Raw genomic sequence first — 12,494 nt, 5'->3', positions numbered from 1 at the left:
TCTTTGGATTGTAAATATGTGCTGTGCTGTATAAGATAAGAGATTCCTTGTTGAATGTTGAAAATGTGCTTTTTATTTTCTACAGTGAGGAGCAAGGAGCAGATGACCTGCCTTCAACCAGTTCAGTGCAGGCGAGACATGGAAGGAGGGCTAACCAAGACAGGTGAGAGACTTAGTATTATTATTATTAGTGCTTTTATTATTATTATTAGTGCTTTTGTTTAGTTACACACACATGTGTGTAGTGTATATATATTTTTGCATACACCTCAGGCATCCTGCACTCTATATGACTGCACTCTAGTCATATATGTACTGTATATATATTGAATATCCCACTTTACTTTACGATTTTGTGTTGTACATTATGCAGTATACAGTATATACAGTAGTATACAATATGAAAACTAACTGTCGGGTCATATATGTGAGGCTGTGCTGAATAAAAGGATACCAAACATACCATGGTAAAACATTTTAAAATGGGAATTATACAATTTAAATCAAAATTAGCTAAAACATTGAAAATATCCCACAACTCCGAGTTAACTGTATTGATTGATTTATAGCATGATATCAATCTTGTACCGGACCGCTCAGGCTTAAGAGGTTCATACAAAGAATTGTATAAAGAATTGATGTTGGGCGGCTAAGTGGCGCAGTGGGCAAGGCGCTCGCCACTAATGCAGGAGATGCTGGGTTCGAGCCCAGCTCTCGGCATTGCTACCAGCTTGGCTGGTTGTTCATACTAATACAATTGGCAGTATTAGGGGGTGGGAAGCTGGTGGGTGGGGATCGGACATTGTGGACAGCGACTCCTACAGTCGGTTTGTGCGCCTGCGCAGCAGAATCCGGAAGCAACGGGGGCGGCGTGTTCCTCCCTCGCCGCTGAGAGATCGCGCTGTGCAGGTAAGATGCGACGGCTGCCTAGTCTACCGGAGGGAAATGTGATGCAAGGCTTCGTCCACATTGCAGCCGGCTTGTGGGAGGCATGGCCTAACGGCGTTTGAGACGGGGGAGGGTAGAATTGGACAATACGAAATTGGGGATGGGAGAAAAACAAGAACATCCAAAAAAAAATTATCTACTTTTTCTCCCCATTTTTCCGTCATCTACAGTAATATTACATTACCTTTCCTGATATTTTAAGTCTTTGCCGTGGTAAGTGATCTGGTCAGGATCGCTCAACTACAGGCCAGAAACCAGACCTGCCTGCCTCACCTGAAGAGCAGCTACCCCCTGGAATCTAGGGTCAGAGGTCACACACAGACAGTTCATTTAACCCCTGGAGTCTAGGGTCAGAATTCACCCACACTAAACGCGTGTCTTTCTCTCCCTCCAGCCCAGCCTTGGTCCAGATTTCCCCATCACAGACAAAGACCTGTGTCTGGGTGACCCATCTGAGACCATCCGCCGAGCATCTCTGATGTCTTCTATGCTTGGTCATACTGCTGGCCCTGCCTCCCGCGGCCACTCCCTGATGCCCGAAACCAGCTCCTCATTTTCTCAGCAGCACGGGCCCAAAGGGCAGACCTCCTTCGCCCTCCTGAGGCCCTCTCCTCAGGTTAGTTCAGTTACTAGTCCTACATGTTGGTTTGGTTTAGCTACTAGTCCTACATGTTGGTTTAGTTACTAGTCCTACATGTTGGTTTAACGGTTCCCAGTCACGTCTCACGGCGCCGTGATGAAGTGACGTCATCAGTTTGTGCCGCTCTGTATCGAAAACTTTGTCCATTTCCGGGTTTTTTCCGGCGTGGCATTATGACGTGTCCTTGAAACTACACGCTACTTTTTATTTTGTGTTGATAAACCAATAAATGAATGAACCAGGATCATTTCAATTCTATGCTAAATAAACTTTACGCACTCGTAAAATGTGCCAGAAATAATTTTACATGCGTTAAATTTTTATCAATATCTTGGTCATTTTTTGTGCTCGAATGAAACGGAAACGATTGGGAGGAAGTGACGAAGGAGGCGGAAGTTTACTGCCAGAAAAGAAGTGTAGAAGAAGTCTCCATGTGCGCAAGAAGTTTGTCCAAAAGATAATTTCTGTGGGACAACACCGTTTTTTCAGTAGTTGTAGTTTATAGTTAGTAGTTCGACTTGTATAGCAGTAGTAGTAGTAGACGTTTTAGTAGTAATAGTTTGAGCTATCCTGTGCTAACGTTGACGATCCATCTTTGGTTGGTGATGGTGACTACAACGAAAGGTCCACTGATGACAACAATGAAAGGTAAAGACACTTATTTTGGACTTTGATTGCTTTTGTTTTAGTCAGACTTGTTGGGAAAGGCAAATAAAGGCTTTCACATGATAAGTGCACATGATAAGTGTGCATCAAGAGAGTCCTTGTTGAATGTTGAATGTCTACAGTGAGGAGGAGCAGAAGCCCTGCCTTCAACCAGTGAAGGAATGACCCAGACAGGTGAGAGACTTATTATGGATGTTTATTGCTTTTTTATTATTACTAAGTTTGCAGACTTTGTACGCAATATATACAGAATGGAATATTGAGTGTATATACAGTGTTGTATGAGCAGTGTTTTATATGTACAATGTGTGTGCCATTTTATGTGCAGACATGATGAGCAGCCTGCTCTAGTCCGACGCAGGACAACCCAGGCCAAGACGTCCAGTCCAGGCAGGAGATCAGACGCCCTGGAAGACCGACAGTGATCCTGATCCAGCCCCTCCGGTTCATGCCGTGCAGACCCCCAGGACCGCAGCTAGACCCCATGCCACGTATACACAGGTAACACCTGTCAAAAGGCGTTACAGTTTGACAGGTGCAATATTTTTTTTGGATACGCCTCAGGCATCCTGCACTCTATATGACTGCACTCTAGTCATATGTGTACTGTATATATGTATATTGAATATCCCACAATTTAATTATTTAGTTATTTTTTACTTTTTTACTGTAAAACTTTTTTTTTTGTAAAAAAGAATTACCTTTACTGACTTTTTGTTTAAAAAAAAAAAAAAAAAAAAAAGGCATGCTGGTGGTGATTTCCAGTTGAGAATCAAAATTCTGTCTGTTTATTACCGGTGTATGGAGAAAATAATGCTTTGTAAATTGAATTCTGATCTGTTCTCTTTTGTTTATGTAAATATGCTACCTGAGGGTGCATTTCCACTGTTTTATATCCTTCATTTGATATGTTTGCATTGGTTCATACTAAAAATAACACTTTCTCAATCTGATTTTGTGTTGTACATTATGCAGTATACAGTATTATACAATATGAAAACTAACTGTCGGGTCATATATGTGAGGCTGTGCTGAAAAAAAAGATTGGAATACATTGAAAAAAGACACGTGCGGTCATAAATGTAAAACATTTTAAAATGGGAATTATACAATTTAAATCAAAATTAGCCAAAACATTGAAATATCCCCGGACCTAGACAGACGTATCTCTTTCTTTTTCTCTCTCTCAGACCAAGGCTAGCTTCCCCAGGCCTCTGACACCAAAGAGGAACATCTCAGTTGTGAGCTCGAACACACCAAAACCTCTCAGTCCGGTGAGACACACAAATATACACATGCCCAAACATACACAAAGACAAATGCATGTACACACACATGTGACATCATGCTTCATCAAATATTCCTTGATGTCTCAACAACATAATTCTAGATAAATGTGGATTTATGTCAACATATAGTTTTGTTTGATTTTGATAAACAAAGTCTTAGCTTTCAAAATATCAAACTCTTTTCGCCAGATTCTGATGATTAATACAATCGGATACTACAGGCAACAACCACAGATAATTGACAAGTTTGTAACACAGCAGGGTCATTAAAATAGGCAGCAGGGTCATTAAAATAGGCTGAACATGTTCATCAAACACATACACCAACTTTATTCCACGCAACCTTCCCTCACAGCTGATCCGAGGAAAAATAAATACAATCCTCGTTCTCTACAGTTAGTCTAATCAATGCGATCAATGACAGGGTGTGAAGTAGGCAACGCGATAAACTGGTGAAATGTAAAGTAGTGTTACTACTAATGAGTAAATTCCAGTCATCATGCAGGCGTGCTGTATTTTTGTAGTTGGCTAACATTATGCATTAGCAAGCATTGTTGTGTGATAATGAGCAGCAACTCATGGATGATCACTGTGTAGCCTTGTACGGATGTCGTCTGGTAATGTTAGATTTGTATTGTGTTGAGAGAGATATTGGAATGTGAAATGGGCAGATTGTGGCACGGCAGACCACTTGGAACCAGGTTAACACAGCTATCTGGATTTCATCTGGTTAATGGCAGCAGATAAAATAAAATAACCGCTATGCACATCCCTAGAGTCGATCGAAATAGCTATCTATCTGGGATGTAGGGATGGGCAAAACTCAGAAAATCGATATTCGATAGTCACTGGGAACTATTTGAAAGACAGTGCTGGTTGCTTTCATTGCTAACAGCTAGCGTTAGATATTTGGGAGTCTGACCAGCCTAATGTTATTTCCGGGGACAAACGTTAATTCCGAAAGTTACATCACTGATGCTTATGCTGATGTATGGGAGCTTAGTGAAACGAAGTGTTACATTTCCGGTCTCTGTTTCCCTCTGTGTGCGTCTTTCTGTGTCTCTCTCAGGCTAACCGTAGAGAGACCATGAGCTATACCTTCGAGAACACGCCAAAGAGGACCCGACGGGTGCCTCTCGCCAGTCGCCATGCAACGGCACAGCAGCAGCCGCCAAGTCCCGCACCACGACCACCGGACCGCCAGGTCACCCAGCCTGGTGGCCAGCGCTCGCAAGGTCAGCATGTTTCTACTGTAGGGCTTGTGATGCTTTCATCAATCATTAGGAGAAAAGACTCAACACCATTTACTAGTTAACTGCATTATGCTCATAAACCAATTAATAAACGCATACATTAGTTGACAGCATTATCCTTATAAACAAACGCATACAATTGCTTGGATCATTATGAATAGTCAATTAGCTGAAATACAGACTTTATTAGTTTAATATTGCCAGCAAATATACAGAGGTTGTTTGTTCCCTGTCCAGATGACGGCAGAAGGAAATTCAATTCTAAGCACCAATTTGCACGAACCACCTTAAAACAAAGGTGCACCTCAGTTATAGGTATCAAACGATGGAACTCTTTGCAGAATGATGAAAAGGAGTTCTAATATATTTAACTTCAGAAAGTTGTACAAAGAAAAGATAAATAGACTGTATAGCACAGTTTAGTATAGTATTGCAGTTTAGGATAATATAGGCTAGTAGGAGTATAGTATATAGCAGCTTAAGGGCCCGCGTCCACCTGGCGCATATTTCTAGCTGAAACATGCTGGCAGTGCGCCCGGTAGAATGGGGCGGGGCGCATGCGGTGAGAAAGTTCAGAACGTTTCAACTCTCTAGGCTGTATGCGGCTGCATAGAAAAGCTGAAAGGCGGTGAAAAAAAAAAGCCGACCGCAGCGCACTAACTATAGGCGGCCGCATACGCTCCCTCCCCATTGGAATACATTGAAAAAAGACGCGTGCGGTCATAAATGTGAGGCAGGTGGACGCGAGCCCTAACATAGAATAATAATATATTAAAATAACAGTATATATATAAAATAATATTGTATAATACTGTATACCAATATAGTATGATTTAGTTATAGTATAATAAAATAAAAATAATAGAAGTGTACTATAAATAGGTGTGTATAAATGAATGCACATCAGTAAATGCAATTTAACTGATGGATACACAAAATGAATTTATTCATGTTAATTTAATTGTGTTTTGATTTCTGCAAAATTTGTTTGGTAAACATTGCGCTGTGAACAGTCTTATCGGTGTACTGTATGCATGTAGGGGCAGGTACAATACGAGTTTTCTTCTTCCTGTTCCTTTCAGCCTTGGAATTTAGTGGATCATATTATCATTCGCCCTGATGGTCTATACTGGTGGATATATTGGTAAATATACTGATTACTATACTGGTTACTAGTACTACACTGGTGAATATACTGATTACTACAGTATACTGGTGAATATACTGGTATAGCCTACGTGTGTAATAAATTAATAGTATAGGCTTATATTATTCGAATGACTTGTTTCATTAGGAGATAGTAGATACTGTATGCGCTGCCTTATAGTAGTACGTACAGTACACATCTTAGCATGACATCTTAAGGCCACCAGAGTCTGGCGTACTGTGAGCAGACCGGACTCTGTCGTTTGAGGTTTCAGTCAAGCTTACCACCGCTTAACAATTTCCTACATTTCTCATGCCAGTTTACTACATTTAATGCAGGTCGATGTCAACCAACAACTCTGTGGCGTTCTTAAGATGTCATGCTAAGATGTGTACTGTACTTTAGTGGAACAACAGTGACTGCTATAGGGCAGCGCAGTATCTGTGATCTCCTAATAAAACAAGTCATTATAATAATATAAGCCTACTGTTCATTCATTACGCACGTAGACTAGAGATGTTCCGATACCATTTTTTCCTTCACGATCCGATTCAGATACGATACTGATCTGATACCAGTGCATACATAAAAAAAATAATCTTTTTTTTACAGATACTGTAAAAGACCTAGCTCGTCTTCCCCCCATTGACATTTGCTAACGTTAGTCAGCTAACGCTAGTCAGTAGCTACTTTACTTCATTATTGTTGATAGACGGACAGTGTCAGGTCCTGGAGAAAGGACAGGCGATCGTGTATCTGCTTTTAAAATGACAAACAGCATCACACTTTAAAACACGTTCATTTTTATAATCCTCACTCTCCGCAGGAGATAAATGACGTCATGGGATCGGAGGCTACACTTTCGGCGTACTCGCCGATACCAGCATTTTAGGCAGTATCGGAGGCATTTCCGATACTGATATCTGTATCGGAACAACTCTAACGTAGACTATACAGTGCGCGTGCTGTGGCCAGGAGCGCGCAACAAGACTGTATCAATCTAATCAAACTTTGATCCTGTCGCAAAGCGCTTCCTTGCTACCTGTTTAAATATGGGGCAATGCCGACCATTTTTGGCGCACGGCCCTTGCGTTATAAGGAGCTGTAGGGGCGTGTCTGTATGCAAATTAAGTAAACCGGAACGTGCGCTTAAGTTTGTGAATGAGTGACTTATCTCATTCTGGGGATTGCAGCTGAGATCATTTGGCAAGTTAAGACCTCTCCACACGTTGGTGAATCCGGGGGTAATTGTCGTCGACTTTCTCTTACGACCTTCCAAGGAGGTTGTCATAAGAGAAATCTTAAGACAATGTTGGTGAATGATGTCCAGTGTCTCAGGAGGTAGAGCAGTCGTCTGGTAATCGGAAGGTTCCTGGTTCGATTCCGGCTCCTCCTGACAGTGTCGAAGTATCCTTGAGTAAGACGCATAACCCTACCGGTAATTGCTCCCAATGAACAGGTTGGCGCCTTGCATGGTCGCCTCCGCTGTCTGTGTGTGAATGTGAGACATGCATTGTAAAGCACTTTGGATAAAAGCTGTTGTATAAATGCAGTCAATTTACCAGGCTTGGTCTAGTGAACTCACCAGGTAACTAGTGTTCAACTTCTGTCAAGGAAGAGAACTTGTTTTAAAACATGTTGTTCTGTGTTTCTCCTCAGATGATTTCTGAAGATGACGGCAAATCGTCCTAAAAAGGGCCCACATGCGTTATATTTTGTGCAATATTAAAAATTTTAATTAAAGGATCCTTATTTTTTTAACTGATGTTTTTACTATGTTTGTTTTAATCATAAAAATCATTTTGTCCTTCAAGTTATTGTATTTGTACCATTTTACTCTGTATTGTATATTGACTTTACTTACTTTTTACTTCTTAATTGTGACAAATAATAAACTAACTTGAAACTTGAAAATGATGTTTGTGTTATTACTGTGGTGACGAACGGCAAGTGAAAGGTTTGCTGGGTCGACTGGACCCTACATGTCATGCCAGGTTTCCCGCACATCCTTAAGACGGGGACATGCACAGGACTTTAGGAAAAGGGCACTATACCTGTGTATTATAACCGAGCGCCCAAGCCAGATTTTTAAGGGCCCTTCGGGGGGGGGCCCCTTTTTATGCTTTTTGGGGAGTTTTGGTGATCAAATATTGAACTATAATAATCAGTGCAGGAGCTCACTTATCCTTGAAAGACACTTTTATAACTGACTTAAAAGGCCCATACATCTCTAAATGTTCAGGGGGGAGGGAATAAGTGCTTACCCTACAGACCCCAAGAAGTGCTGTATATTCTGTATTGTTTAATATAAATGCCTTTTTATTCCAATCCCGATTTGTATTTGAGATTCCCAAATCCCATCGGACTTGACTTCTTCGTGTCCCTCAGTGAGTGTAATACCAACATTCAACTGTATGGGCCACAGCGGTTTCTATCATCATCACCATCACCACCCACGCTATGCATAAAATATATAAGTCTCTGCAGAGAGGCACGCTGAGGAGGCTGTGCAAACTGCAATGAATATGGGGCATCTCTCTCTTAACCTAATATCCTGACATTTTTCAGTTGGAAGGGCAGTCTATATGCGTAACGGTAAATATATATATATATATATATATAAAAATCCAAAAAGGGCACTTTTTTTTATGAGGCTCAAAAAGGCCGGTGCTCAAGCACCCCTTGGGCTCTGTGTGCACGTGCGTGCCTGAATTAAGAATCAAGAGGTTTATTGGTCACATACATACCAGCGCATACAGTGAAATGCGGGTGGTCATGCCTGCATTGATTGTGCAAAATACAATAATAAAATAGTGTCGTTTGAGTAGATAGTTCTGATGGCCTGGGGGAAGAAGCTGAGCCGAGTCTCTGTTCTTGCAGCGTGTGACTGTAGGTGCTTGCCTGACCGCAGCACCTTGAACAGGCTGTTGGGGTGGTGGGGGTCTTTCATAATTCTGCAGGCTCTGGATTTGCACCTCCTGTTATAAAAATCCTGCAGGGGTGGTAGTGCAATACCCTTAGTACGCTCTGCTGAGTGCACCACTCTCTGGAGTGCTGTGCTGTTTCCAAACCAGGCAGTGATGTTTCCAGTCAGAATGATCTACAGCCCCAGAATAGGAGTAGAGTATCTTCCCCGATACTCTGAACTTCCTTAGCTGTCTCGGGTGATGGACGCGCTGTTTTTTTGTTTTTCACCACAGAATCTATGTGTACCATGTCAGGTCCTCTGTGATGTTGACTCTGTGCCATGCCCCTTCCGGGAAGTGCATAGGCCATGCCACCCATTAACCCCATGTAATCGCTCACCTTGTTTGTAGAGCTAAACCTATATTTTATATTATAGCTATGGATCTAATAACGCTGTCGATTGTCTGGGTTTCTTCTGGTCAACATGAAAGTCTTTCTCTGGTCTGCATCCCCTTAACAATTGTATGTATTGAGCTGTACTGTACCCATTCTGCAATCTGTTAACGTTTTCAATCAATGTGTGTCTGCATGCCGAATAAAGACTGTCTTGAGTCGTACTGTATTGTATACTGCATCTGTTAATAAAGTCAATCTGTAAGAGCCTCAAATTTCCATGTCAGCCAGGTTCTAACCTGTAACATTCCTATAAAGTAAAGGCACAAGGGTAGATCAATGTCGTTGAAGTTATGTAGACTATCTTTCCATTCCTGGTAACTGTAATGCATTCTACATTGTTGGCAGTATTTATAGTATGTGGAATCTAGAGATGGAAATATGCAGCATTGCACTTGATGTACAGTAATTTCTCACATGGTTGATTATCAAAACAATCACTTATCAAACCCATTGTGTTTACTGATATATTTACACTGCCTGTGTTGTCTTTTACTACCTGTATACTGTGTTGTTTTACTACCTGTACCCCCCCCCCCCCCTCCCCCCCATGCTGCTATGATGCCTGAATTTCCCCAAGGGGATCAATAAAGGAATATCTTATCTTATCTTATACCATATCCATATAAACCATTAAGAGTGGGTGTCAGACAAGAGGGAAGACTCCGGTTTTAAACTGTGGATACCAACGGAAGGTAAACATTACTTTGAACTGTACAGTAATCCAGAACTATTTCATTGGGCTGTAAATAAACAGATTTTATAGTATGTCACATCATTCATGTCTTTCACATTCTACTAAAACTGAATCAAACCATAAACAAGGTGGCCTGTTGGGATGTTAGATCCTAATGTGAAAAACTGATTTTATGTCAGTAGAAGACTGTTACTCATCAGCAGGTCCACAGACGGGCCTCGCATCTTCGTCTCCACAAAGTACTGGGGGGGGGGGGTCTACTGTATGTGAGACATATTTCCTTAGAGAAAGAAAAATGATATATGTGAACAAGTGTGTTGTGTGCCAGGTTTATGTGCAGTCATGGTAAAATGAGAGGTGCCGGGTGGACCACCACTTATGTCATGTGTCCAGGCAGGCCTCAGGTACAAGTCATTTTAACTCCAGCAGCCCATTACGTACCAACCAGTTTATTTTCCCATGAATCCCTGCACAGCCACAGACACTAAACCGAAAGAAGCTTTAGCTGTCATGACATAAAGATGCCAGACATCCTTACATCTGCTTATAGATCTGTTTGATAATGTCTAGCTCAGGAAAGGCTAAAGTAATCTTGTGTGCATTTAACATCCTGCTATCCTCAAATTTACAATTTACATTACATTTGGTTTCCTTGAGGTAAATTTCACCCCAGCAATTTAAACCTCTAGAAAATTATTAAAATTGTAACCAACGTTTGTGTCTGGGGTGCACGGGGTAAAACAATTAGATTTTAGAATATTTCAGATAATGAAATTAAATGTTTATCATCAACTATCTAGTTAGTATTTATAGGTACATTGAGTCCATCCTCACCTCCATTACACTATGGTACGCTGCAGCCAAGGACAAAGGCAGGCTGCAGCGTGTCATCCACTCTGCTGAGAAGGTGATCGGCTGCAATCTGCCATCTCTCCAGGACCTGTACACCTCTCAAGGACTCTGAAGCGCGCAGGTAAGATTGTGGCCGACCCCTACCATCCCGGTCACAACCTGTTTGAGTCACTCCCCTCTGGAAGGAGGCTGTGGTCCACCAGGGCCAAAACCTCACCCCACAAGAACAGTTTATGCCCCTCTGCAGTGAGCCTCATCAACAAGGCTCGGGACCCTCACTGACACCCCCCACTGTGTTACATTAACACACCCTACTGGACTATATACTTGCCCACTGCATTGTTACTCATTCTAATTAGTGTATATAATTGACCACATCTGCCCAGTTGTACAGCCCTGGCCTATTCCTATTTTATTTTTTATATATGTGCTATATTTAATTTAGTTTATATCCCATATAATTTTATTCAACCTCTTATTTACTGATTCTGATGTAACTCTAACCAGTTAATTAACAGTCTCTCCATCAATGTAACTCTAACCATATTTGCATATCTTGTATGTCACAAACTTAAATGTCCAAACCCAACCCCCTCCAATGCATAGTCCCCCCCCCCCCCACCCAACCCCCTCCAATGTACAGTTTTCCCCACCTACCCAACCCCACCCCACCTATACCCAACCTCTTCCAATGTACAGTTCTGTGTCGTTATGGCTTGCTCAGCACCTGTCTGCACTGTACTTCACTTCGTGCACGAGCACTGAATAAAAAATTCCACCATGTACCTTTACATCCCAACATCCGTCTGACCACACCCCCTTCCGCTTACCTTCATAAGCAGGTGTGTGGTCACCTACTCGCCTCCTTCACTTTCACCACAAGGAAGTGCCTTCGGTAGATCCCCACTTGACGAGGTTGTTAGCTGAAGAAAGTTGAGACGTGTTTACATTGTGCTTATTTTTTTCTTCTCTCATAAATATTCTATAGAAAAATCTAAGTCATAATGTCTACTTCGGAGAGTCGCAGAGCCACTCTCCACCAGCGGTTCTCCATTTCCGCCTCCGTCGTGCGTCCTGGTGCGGGGCTGTTGCCTCTCTCGTGGTTGGCAGCCACGCCCGGTAGGCGTCCGATGGGTAGTTTGCCTCTCCAAGGAGCTGGTGCACCGGTGCCGTCGCCTCTGCGATGGCCTGGTCCTGGCTCTGGTTCCTCTGCTTCCGGGGAATCGTCCGCTGTTGAGCGGCCGGTTCCTTTGGTTCCCGAGGATTTGAGACGCAAACGTTTTGCGTCTGCTCGCTCCCGTCACAAGATGGTGGCTTGCAGACGCGAACGGCCTGGGTTTGGTGAGTTGCTGGAGCCCAGTGAGGATGCGTCGGTCTCTACCTGCCCGATGGAAACAGAGGATTACATGGTAGAGGCGGACGGGTTCTTATTTGAAGGCCCGGTGGAGACATGTATCCCGCCCGTCCAGGTAACACAGGAGGGGGGTGAAATGTCTCCTTGGGGCGCCTTGTTTGAAGATGTTTGAGAAGAACCTCTGACTCGTCAGCAGGATGCCCTACTATCAGCCACATCGGAGTGTGGCTCCTTGACCAGTAGAAGCCTGCTGTATGTGAGGGATGCGGGCTCGGTGGAGGAAAGTCT

At 42.6% G+C, this 12,494-nt stretch overlaps 1 long non-coding RNA gene across 1 annotated transcript; it reads left to right on the top strand.

The window, feature by feature from the left end:
* The first annotated feature begins 91 nt into the window (after positions 1 to 91).
* Positions 92 to 7,793, top strand: LOC311248978. The gene is made up of 7 exons (XR_014620981.1): positions 92 to 163; positions 1,343 to 1,564; positions 2,377 to 2,428; positions 2,583 to 2,755; positions 3,445 to 3,528; positions 4,613 to 4,778; positions 7,603 to 7,793. It is a non-coding gene; the product is annotated as an uncharacterized lncRNA (long non-coding RNA).
* Positions 7,794 to 12,494: the final 4,701 nt, after the last annotated feature.

The sequence above is a fragment of the Notolepis coatsorum genome, assembly GCF_963971535.1.
Source record: "Notolepis coatsorum genome assembly, chromosome: 2".
NCBI classification, from domain to species: Eukaryota; Metazoa; Chordata; class Actinopteri; order Aulopiformes; family Paralepididae; genus Notolepis; species Notolepis coatsorum.
This window is presented reverse-complemented; position numbering and strand designations above follow the sequence as displayed.